This window comes from Gossypium arboreum, chromosome 5 (assembly GCF_025698485.1).
Source record: "Gossypium arboreum isolate Shixiya-1 chromosome 5, ASM2569848v2, whole genome shotgun sequence".
NCBI lineage: Eukaryota > Viridiplantae > Streptophyta > Magnoliopsida > Malvales > Malvaceae > Gossypium > Gossypium arboreum.
Window position 1 is genome coordinate 8568818 of NC_069074.1, and position 9516 is coordinate 8578333.

At 33.2% G+C, this 9516-nt stretch overlaps 1 long non-coding RNA gene across 1 annotated transcript; it reads left to right on the forward strand.

The window, feature by feature from the left end:
• The first annotated feature begins 1044 nt into the window (after positions 1 to 1044).
• On the forward strand, positions 1045 to 3164 carry LOC128292609 (uncharacterized). The gene is made up of 3 exons (XR_008282594.1): positions 1045 to 1157; positions 1599 to 1676; positions 2879 to 3164. It is a non-coding gene; the product is annotated as an uncharacterized LOC128292609 (long non-coding RNA).
• Positions 3165 to 9516: the final 6352 nt, after the last annotated feature.

Sequence of the window (9516 nt, forward strand, 5' to 3'; positions counted from 1 at the left end):
AAGCTCACCGGATATTACAATATCCGCAAAATCTTTCGTGGCACTTCCCACTAGTTTGTCATAAAACTGCGCCTTTAAGATGTTGATAAAGAGGACGGTTATCTCCGTTTTTGTTAGTGGGGGTTCCACTTGGGCTGAGACGTCCCTCCATCTCTAAGCATACTGTCTAAAAGTTTCTGACGGTTTTTTCTCCATTATTTGTAAAGTCATCCGATCAGGCACCATATCTGATACATGCTTGTACTGCTCACAGAATGCCGACGCCAAGTCTTTCCAGGATCGGATCCTTTCCTTACTGAGCTGGTTGTACCACCGAAGAGCTGATCCTTCTAGACTATCTTGAAAACAATGTACGAGTAGCTTATCTTTGTTCACGTAACTGGTCATTTTCCGGCAAAACATGACAAGATGCGCTTTTGGACATCTTGTCCCATCGTACTTTACGAAATCAGGCACCTTGAACTTCGGAGGCAGGATTAGGTCAGGTACCAAACTGAGTTCTTTAGCACCTAGTGCAGAGAAGACGTCAGTGCCTTCTATTGCCTTAAGTCTTTCCTCCAAGCTCCTATACTGTAACGACCCGAACTTTAAAGTTATTAGAAAAGTGTATTTTTGGGTCACCGTTTACGAAAAATGGATTAGAAAATATTTATTAAAAAAAGTAAAAATATTTATGAAGTTAAGTGAGTGATTAATTAAAGTTTAATTAAGTAAATTTAGCTTAATTAAGGATAATTGGATAAAAGATTAAATTAAATATAATGTGAAAGTTTAGTTTTAAAGTAATAGAAAATAAAAGGATCAAAATGGCAATTAAGCCATACCCATGAAATGAGGCGGTGAATGGAAGAAAAATCAAGATTTTTCTTGAATTATGTATATTATTAAATTATTAAATATATATGTATATATATATAAAAAAAAAGAAGAAAAACAAGTGTATAAAAATGATTGGTACAAGTGTTAAATAAATATTTGTTATTAAATAGATTTTTATTATAGTTATTATTGTCATTATATATATATAAGAAACAAAAGAAAGAAACAAAAGAATAAAAAGAGGAAAGAAACAGAATAGCAGGGGATGAAACAGAGAAGGGAGAAAGGAAGAAAAGAAAAAGGGAAAAATAAGGTTTTAAAGGTTCCAAGTTAAATTGGTAAGTCAATTTAGCCCATTTTCTTATGATTTTTGAGTTTTTAGAATCCTAGAGATAAATACTACTTGTTTTAAGTAGAAATTTTGAAAGTCATTAGATTTCTAAGTATGGTTCATGTTGAATAAAATGATGGAGGGTTTATTTGATAGAAATTTTGATTGGAATTGAATAAAGGATTGAATCGTAAACTAAGATATAAGTTTTGAGTTTTAGGGATTAAATGGAAATAAATTCGAAATTATGAAAATATGCTGGAAATTTAATAGTTAAGTATGAGTTTGGACAAAATTTGAATAGAAATGAAGTATGAATTGAGATAGAAAAAGTAAGTGAATCTAGTTAAGATTAAATTGAAATTAAAGTAGAAATTGAATAAAATTGTATTAATTAGATATAAATTAGTAGTGAATTAACGAATATGAATTGTTTTAATTCCCGTAGCTAGTGTTGTCTGGGGAAACCTCGGCTAAGCAAGGAAAAAAATGGCAAAGACAAAGGGAGTTAGCTCGAGAAAATACGGTTTGTATTTCTATAATCCGAACTTAGTTATTATTTGTTATATTTATATACATATGGCAATTGTTAGTGTTAGAATTATGATGTTTTACAATTGGAATGGATTGATTTTGGTATCGATGAATTTATTGAATTTATATTGATTGAAATTATTTTGATTGAATTTATATTGATTGAATTATATAATATATATGATTTATGTAGAAATTTGAATATTGAATGAATATTATATTGAAAAATATATTGATTAGAAATATGAGGAAATTGATATGAATATATGAGATTGTGATATTTGAATATTTGATATTGAAAAGTGAATTGAATTGTATTGAATTATGAATTAATGTGAATAATTGAAATATATTGTTGAATTGAATGAAATTGTATGAATTGTGAAAATGGGTGAATATATGTGATTATCAGAATGGTATATTGATGAAAGAATTATTAAATTGAGAAAGTGAATGAAATACCCTATTAACTAGTCGGGCTGAGTCGGATATAATTGGCATGCCATAGGATCTGGAAGTGTACGGGATTTGCCGGCTTTATCGATCAGGCACTTTATGTGTCGTATTTCAGGCACCTCGTGTGTCGTATCAGGCACCTCGTGTGTCGTTTTAGGCACTTTATGTGTCGTATACTGATCAAGTACTATGTACCGTTTTAGGCACAATGTGCCGTACTGGTGTGTTTGGGTTGGAATCCGTGTACCCGTCAAAGTCCGAGTTTGTTAATAGGGGTAAATAAGTGAAAAGATAAATCTAGTGAATTTGATTGATTGAACTGTTGGAATGAAATGAGAAATTGAATTGAGAATTGAAATTGAGATATGAGATTGAAAATATGAACCAAAAGGTTCATGAAATGAGTGAAGTTCAAATGGATGATGATTGATGTTAGAATGAATTAAAATGGTATATTGTTAAGAAGTAAAGTGTGAATACAAGTGAATTGTGAATATATTAAAAGAATTTATACAGTAAGCAAATGAAAAGAATTGAGCAAATATGTTGTTGTGTTTGTTATATGGCTTGTATAGAATTTTTATGGTAAGTAAATGAAACTTATCTATAAAATAAATAAATGAATGGTTATATTTATCATTGTGATTTTAAGTTTAATTGTTATATTATCAAGTGTTCGGATTATAGAAATACCACTGAGTATACCATAATCAGCGTACGGTTTGTTTCCGTGCGCAGGTTTAGTAAAGATAGAACGTTGAATCAGCATCCCAGTCCGATCCCGAATTCATTAAGGTAAAGTGTGTTAATTATTGGTAATGGCATGTACCTAGGATGTCTTATGTGTATGTCATTTTGAAATTGTAAATGTAAGGATGAAATAAATAAATTTAGATTTGGCTATGGTATAAAATAGGATTTGACTAATTTGGTATGAATTTGAATTTTTGTGAGACAATGTCAGATTGATTTTGGAATTCCCTATTCTGAATTGGGAAAATCATTAAAAATTGTATAAAAATAATTACAGGCTATAATTTATATGTTTAGAATATTTAATGAGTCTATTTTCAAGAGAAATAAATGGGAACATCGTCCAAGTCCTGTGCTATGAGATAATTAAATTTTAGTAAAGAAAGGTCGAAACTGTCAAACAGCAGATCAAGGGTAACTTTGAGGAATTAACTGTACTAATTGGCTAAACCAAAAATTCTTAAAATTTTATAGTAGAAAGGTATATGAGTCTAGTTTTAAGAAAAATTAACGGAACTTAATTTGGAGTTTCGTAGCTCTAGATATAAATATTTTAGTGACTGTTACTCAAGAAGACAGTTTTGACATGAACATAAGAAAGTAAATGAAATTGTGTGTAATTATTCTGTAAACTCCAGTAATGCTCCATAACTCTCTTCTGGGATGGTTTGGGGTTAGGGGGTGTTACATATACCTCTTTTGAGCCTCGTGATCATCTATTTTCAACTTGGCTATTTCGGTCGGATCATCTAAATCTGGAACTACAGGATTGGCAGGGGTTGCTCCGAGATTTGACATAAATGTTCCTTGCCCTAGATGAGCAAATGGCATAAGTCGTTGTTCCAAGCCTGTGGATTCCCCTTGAGTATACCCTCTTTGTGCTACGTGGGCATGCAGTGGAGTGAATCATGGGGGATAGAAGGATCCTGGACATGATTAATTCTTGATTGAGGTTCCATACTATCGGGGTTCTGCATGGGTCCTTTTCCTTTGACCAAAACTGACATCATCTCCATCATTCTAGCCATTTGATCCTTCTGTTCAAGTGATTCCTCTCGATATCTTACTATCAAATCCCTCGTTTCTTGCTGTGATTTAGCCAGTTGTTCTTGTAATTCCCTCTGGATTCTTTTCATCCTTTCGATTCTTTCATTGAACTCAGCCTCCATTGCTCTAGCTTGTCGACGCGTTTTATACGAATAGTGTGGTTCCAGATTTGAAGTGTTGCAAATGCGAATTATATGATTCTAACTTTAGTGAATGATTATGGGATATGTATATGCAATGAATGAATGAATAAATGTTGAATGAATGTCAGTCATGAAAGAAATGCGAGAAATTGGTGTTGATCTCGAGATAGTCCCTATTAGGCATTTCATTCATCAAAAGAGTTCATTACAAAACATTTCGCCATTTTTGATTCGGCCATTACACAAACTTTCTAGCTATATCGCTATATTTCTTTACTCGCTCTAAGAACTCCGATATGCTCGATTGTTGGCTCAGCGGGAATTGGCAACTGAGATCCTTTGCTTCATCTAATAGTTGTACCACGTGCACAGCCGCTTGACGGATTTTGTTGATCAAAAAGCCCAGTTGCATTTCTCTTTCTTGGAGGTCCGTTTTATAAGCGTGAGTGTCTCTATCATATTGATCATTCTTTTCTTCCAAGGCTTTTAAGAGAGTATCCAATTGTTGCTGACGAGCTTGCAACGTATCTTCTAGATCCCGTACTCTTCCTCTTAAGCTTTGACGTTCAGATTGACTGGTTGTCCATTTGGTAGACATAGCTTCGTGTTCAGCGCTTTTCTTTCTTAATTCTATCATAACCCGCGTAGCCTTTTCCTTCTCATTCTCTGCCCTTTTTTTCCAAAATTTCATCCCGCCTTTAGCATTGTTTAATTATTCTCTCCACTCTGTTGACGACTTACCCGACCCACTATTCTTGATAGTGACTCTTAACTTTTTATTTTCCAGATGAAGGTCCCTTAAGTCATTTCTTATGACTTCAACTTCTTTTTGTACTTTCTCGGTTTTAGACCTTTCGATCTAGACGTCGATCTTCAACTGGTAATTTTCTTCTTGAAGAATACTAATGTTCCGCAACATTTTGACCTTTTCACGCTCAAATTCCTGTCTTGCTATTTCTAGCTTGGATTGCACTTCTGCCGAGAAAGGATTTTAGACGGTGTAATTTGTCGACGAGATTTACTAGCTGTTCACCCGTTGCTTTCTCCATATGTCGTAATCTTGGGTGAGGGTATCAACATATAGAGCTAATTCCATGTGATGAATTCTCTTCCAAGACTTTACAGTATCTCGGACCCTTTTCATATATCCTTCACCCACAAAAGCAAACTCTGATTGTGCTAATCCTCCGGTGGCGAGTACGAATTGTCGTGAAGAAAATTACCTTTGGACCATTAATGGAGCATATCCAACTCCTCCTCATAACCCGAGTAGTGGCACCCAATCTTGATCTCCGACCTTGTATAGCAGAATTGACGGGCGTATCCACGGGGCTCTCCAAGTTACGTCATCGGCGCGAAGATTCTGAAAGACTGAGACCCAGTGTTGTTCAGTGACCTCCTTCAGCCATTCTTTCTTGAGAGAAGCTTCTAACGGGGAGAATGTTTTAGAAAACATATGGAACGGTATGCGCTCTACTTTCCAGAAGTGGCTCAGAATCCAAACATTGAGTAACTGCGCGCATCCGATAAAACGACCTTCCCCTTTCTTCCTACAGCTACTTAGTGATGTGAAGGTTTCGGCCAGGATAGTTGGGACGGGGTTGATTCCTTATTTTAACCTTTCGAAGAAATCTACCACCGCAACTTCTATGTGTCCAAGGACCTTCAGGAAGATGATCAAACCGTAAATAGCCAGAGCTAATAGATTTACCCTTTTCAACATGTCAGGATGGTTCAGAACCAAGTCTCGTAGGGAAGACCATGGAATGTAAATGGTTTCATTCTTCTTCTTTATCTGTTTTTCGGCCCACGCGTTAGTCATGTCTGTCAATCTCACTAACTTTTTCTTGAAGGTCATTGGCTTAGGTTCTTTCATATATATATTATAAGGTTGTACATTTTCGACACGAAGTAAAGTAGCATACTCTTCTATAGTCGGGGTCATGTCTTCCTGATTGAAAGTAAAACATTGGTAGGCCGGATCCTAAAATCTGACCATGGCTTGGATCAATCGTTCGTCTACGTTGACAGTAATCAAGTTGGCTATATCCCCATATTTTTCAGTGAAGATACCCCTAGTGTCCAAGTTCCACTGATTCCAAACCCGAACCAAATCTTCAAGGTTATTCTAGCGAACATTCACAGTTACGTGCTTGGGCAAATTAGCAATACATTCCTCCACTAGACTATCTCCTCTTTCTTTCTGAGTCTTTAGAGACCAATCTCGAACCGCGGCATTGCTCTCGGTTATTTGTATAGTTGACTCTTTCATTAGAAACCCGTTTTTTGGCAACCGATCTCTAGTCAACACCTTTCTAATATGATGCCTATAATGCATGATGGAAAAAGAAATAAGGCAAAGACAAACAACCTTGATTAGTAATTAAGTATAGGCAGAAAAACATGGAAAATTTAACAAATCGAACTACCCAAATCTAGTTTTTAAATGCACCCAGTCCCTTGTATAGAAAGTGAAGATGCAAAAGATAAGAGCGTTCCTCCGTGCACTTATTTTGGTGACTACTAAACGGACGGAGGTTTGGCATGGCTCTAGTTAAATGGCTCGTACGGTTCACTATATGCGGTTTTGGTTCTAGATAGGTACTCGAATTGTCCGATCATCATCTGCTAAGATTAGTACGACGCTTGGTCATAGCCCATCACAGCTCACGAGTTCAATTCGAGGGTTACATTTACTTATGCCTATGCGGAGGGACAAGTTAACTCACGAAAGCATAAGTCATATGTAACCCGAAAGTATTCACTAGCCTGTACAAAGGGACGAGTTAACTCACGAAGGCGTAGCATTTACTTTCACTTAAACGGACGAGGCCCGGGTAGAGAGCTCATGTTATGCAAAATGCAAGTGCACGGTGTGTGGGAGAAACTCACAAACCTTTACGTTTTATTTTAAAAACTAGACCAAAACTAAAACCATAAAAATTTAAAGATGAATAACAATCGGATAAAACAAGTTGGGAGAATATATACAACACTTCAAAAACCCAATTTTGGGATCACGACTAAATATTAATTCGAACAAGGAATTTTGAAAATTTTGATAACACGCGTTTAAGTGACTCGACTCTCAAAAATTGACGTCCCTAGAGGAGTCGCCAGCTGTAGCGACGTAAAAATTTTGCTTTCGGTCGCTAATTGAGGCGATTATTTGAAAATTTGAAAATGGAATTTCGGTTTAAAAAAAAGGGAGTCGCCACCGATCTTTTTTCTAGGTGTGATCGGACACCTAATAAATCATCTTTTTTAGAAAAGAAAGTTTATTCTTGAACAAAAACGAAGGCCAAACTTGGGTCTCCGCGAAAATCCTGAGAAAAATAGGGTTCGGGAGTCGGTTACGCACGAGGAAGGTATTAGCACCCTCATGATGCCCAAAATTGGTATCTTTATTAAACACGTGTTGTCTTGATTTTCAAAAATACGAATTCAATTTGTCATTTAACCGTGATCCGATTGAAAAACGAGAATTTTTTAAAACACGAAAATTTTGAAAACACGAAAATTTTTGGGATCCGAATTTTTTTTTAAAACACTAAAAATTTTGGAAACGCGAAAAGTTTACAGCATTAGAATTTTGACAAATTACATATCCTCACCTACATTTTAAAAATAAAGTTTGATCACTTACCAATAATCACAAAAATAAATATCCTATTTCAAAACACGATAATTTTTAAATTTTTTTATTTTTTTAAAAAGGACGTCCCATTTTTAACACTAGCCGATGATATTCACCCAACATAGCGATGAAATCAATGACTTAATATTAAATCGCACGTTGCCTTATTTATAAATAAAAGAAGAAGAAAAAATGAATAAACTATTTTTTAAAATAAAATTCATAAATAAATAAACGATGCAAACATGATATAATGAAGTGATTAATAAAAACATTATAACATAATATTAAGATATTAGAGTAATAACAAATAATATTTACAATAAAAGAAAAAAAGTAAAAATGTATTAATACCATAATAAAATAATATATGTATAATAACAATATATACGAGAAAGATGTATGTATACCAAATAATACATAATAATACTAAAATAAAATAATAAGTAACAATAGTGAAAATAATAAGCATAATAATAAATATAATGATATATAAAATAATACTATATATAAAAGTATATATATACGTACAATAAAATATATACTAATATTAATAATAAATATAACAGGGTAAAAATAAGTATAATAATATATTAGATAGTAAAAATAATAATAATAACAATAATAATAATATGTGAAGGTTGAGAAAAATAATAATATAATAATAACCAAAATTTTAAAATCATAAAGGGATATAAATAAATGGTAAAACAAAGTAAAAAAAGGAATAGATAAATGAATATAAAAGAAATATAATAGTAATAGTAATAATAATGCAAAGCTAATTAATTTAATAATATGATAATAATAATAGTAAAGTAAAAGGAAAATAATGAAAGGAAATACGTGGAAATATATAAAAGGAAATAAATAATATATGGATAGACAAATAAATAAATATTAGCAGCGTGAAAATGATAAAATAACAAATATTTAAATGAAGATAATAAGAACAGCAAATATTTAGAAAGTAAGCATTAAGTCCTTAATATATATGTGAGGGATATAATGTAACAAACAGATGAATAAACAAAAAAAAAGAGACTGAAATGAAATACGCGCAAAAGTGGAGGACCGAATTGGGAATATTCCCATACCATCAAAACGGTGCGACTCCAACCAGTACTAAAATGTAATTAAAATAATATTTTGGGCAGAATTTAAAAGTAACAATGAGCTGATTTGAAAGGACCAGAAAGGAGGAGAGACCATTTACACAATTTGTCCCAAAAGCAGAAACATGCTTGGCCTAGTATTTGTGACGCCATTTCATCTTTATTATTTTTTTATTTTTTATTCTTTACTTCATTTTTGTTTAAGCAAACAAAGAACACCTCACCTCCTTTCCCCTTTTTTCGGTTAAGGTTTCTAAACCCATTTTTGCCGTCGTCATTGTGGCTCTTTGAAGCCGCCGGGGCTTCCACCGTCGACAGTGGTAAGGGCCACCAAGATCCAGGTCAATTTTTCTTTTTTCTTTTTATTTAAAAACGATTTATAATGAAAAATTATGAGATTGAGTCGAAAGAAAACAAAAAAAAAAAGAAAGAAATAAACTAAAGGAATAAGAGAAATAGAGATTAAAATCCACCTTTTTTCTTCTGTTGTTTTGCTTTTTGATTTTCAATACATTTGTGTAACAGTCTTTTTCTTTTTTTCAAAACAGAACAACAGCCAAAGGAAATCAAAACTTAAAAAATCCTCCCCCCTTTTTTTACAATATTTTGCTTGGCTTTTTATAGCCATTTTACAAGTTTTTTTATTACTACTTTTACTTTTTTTTTTGTCTTGCTTGTTTG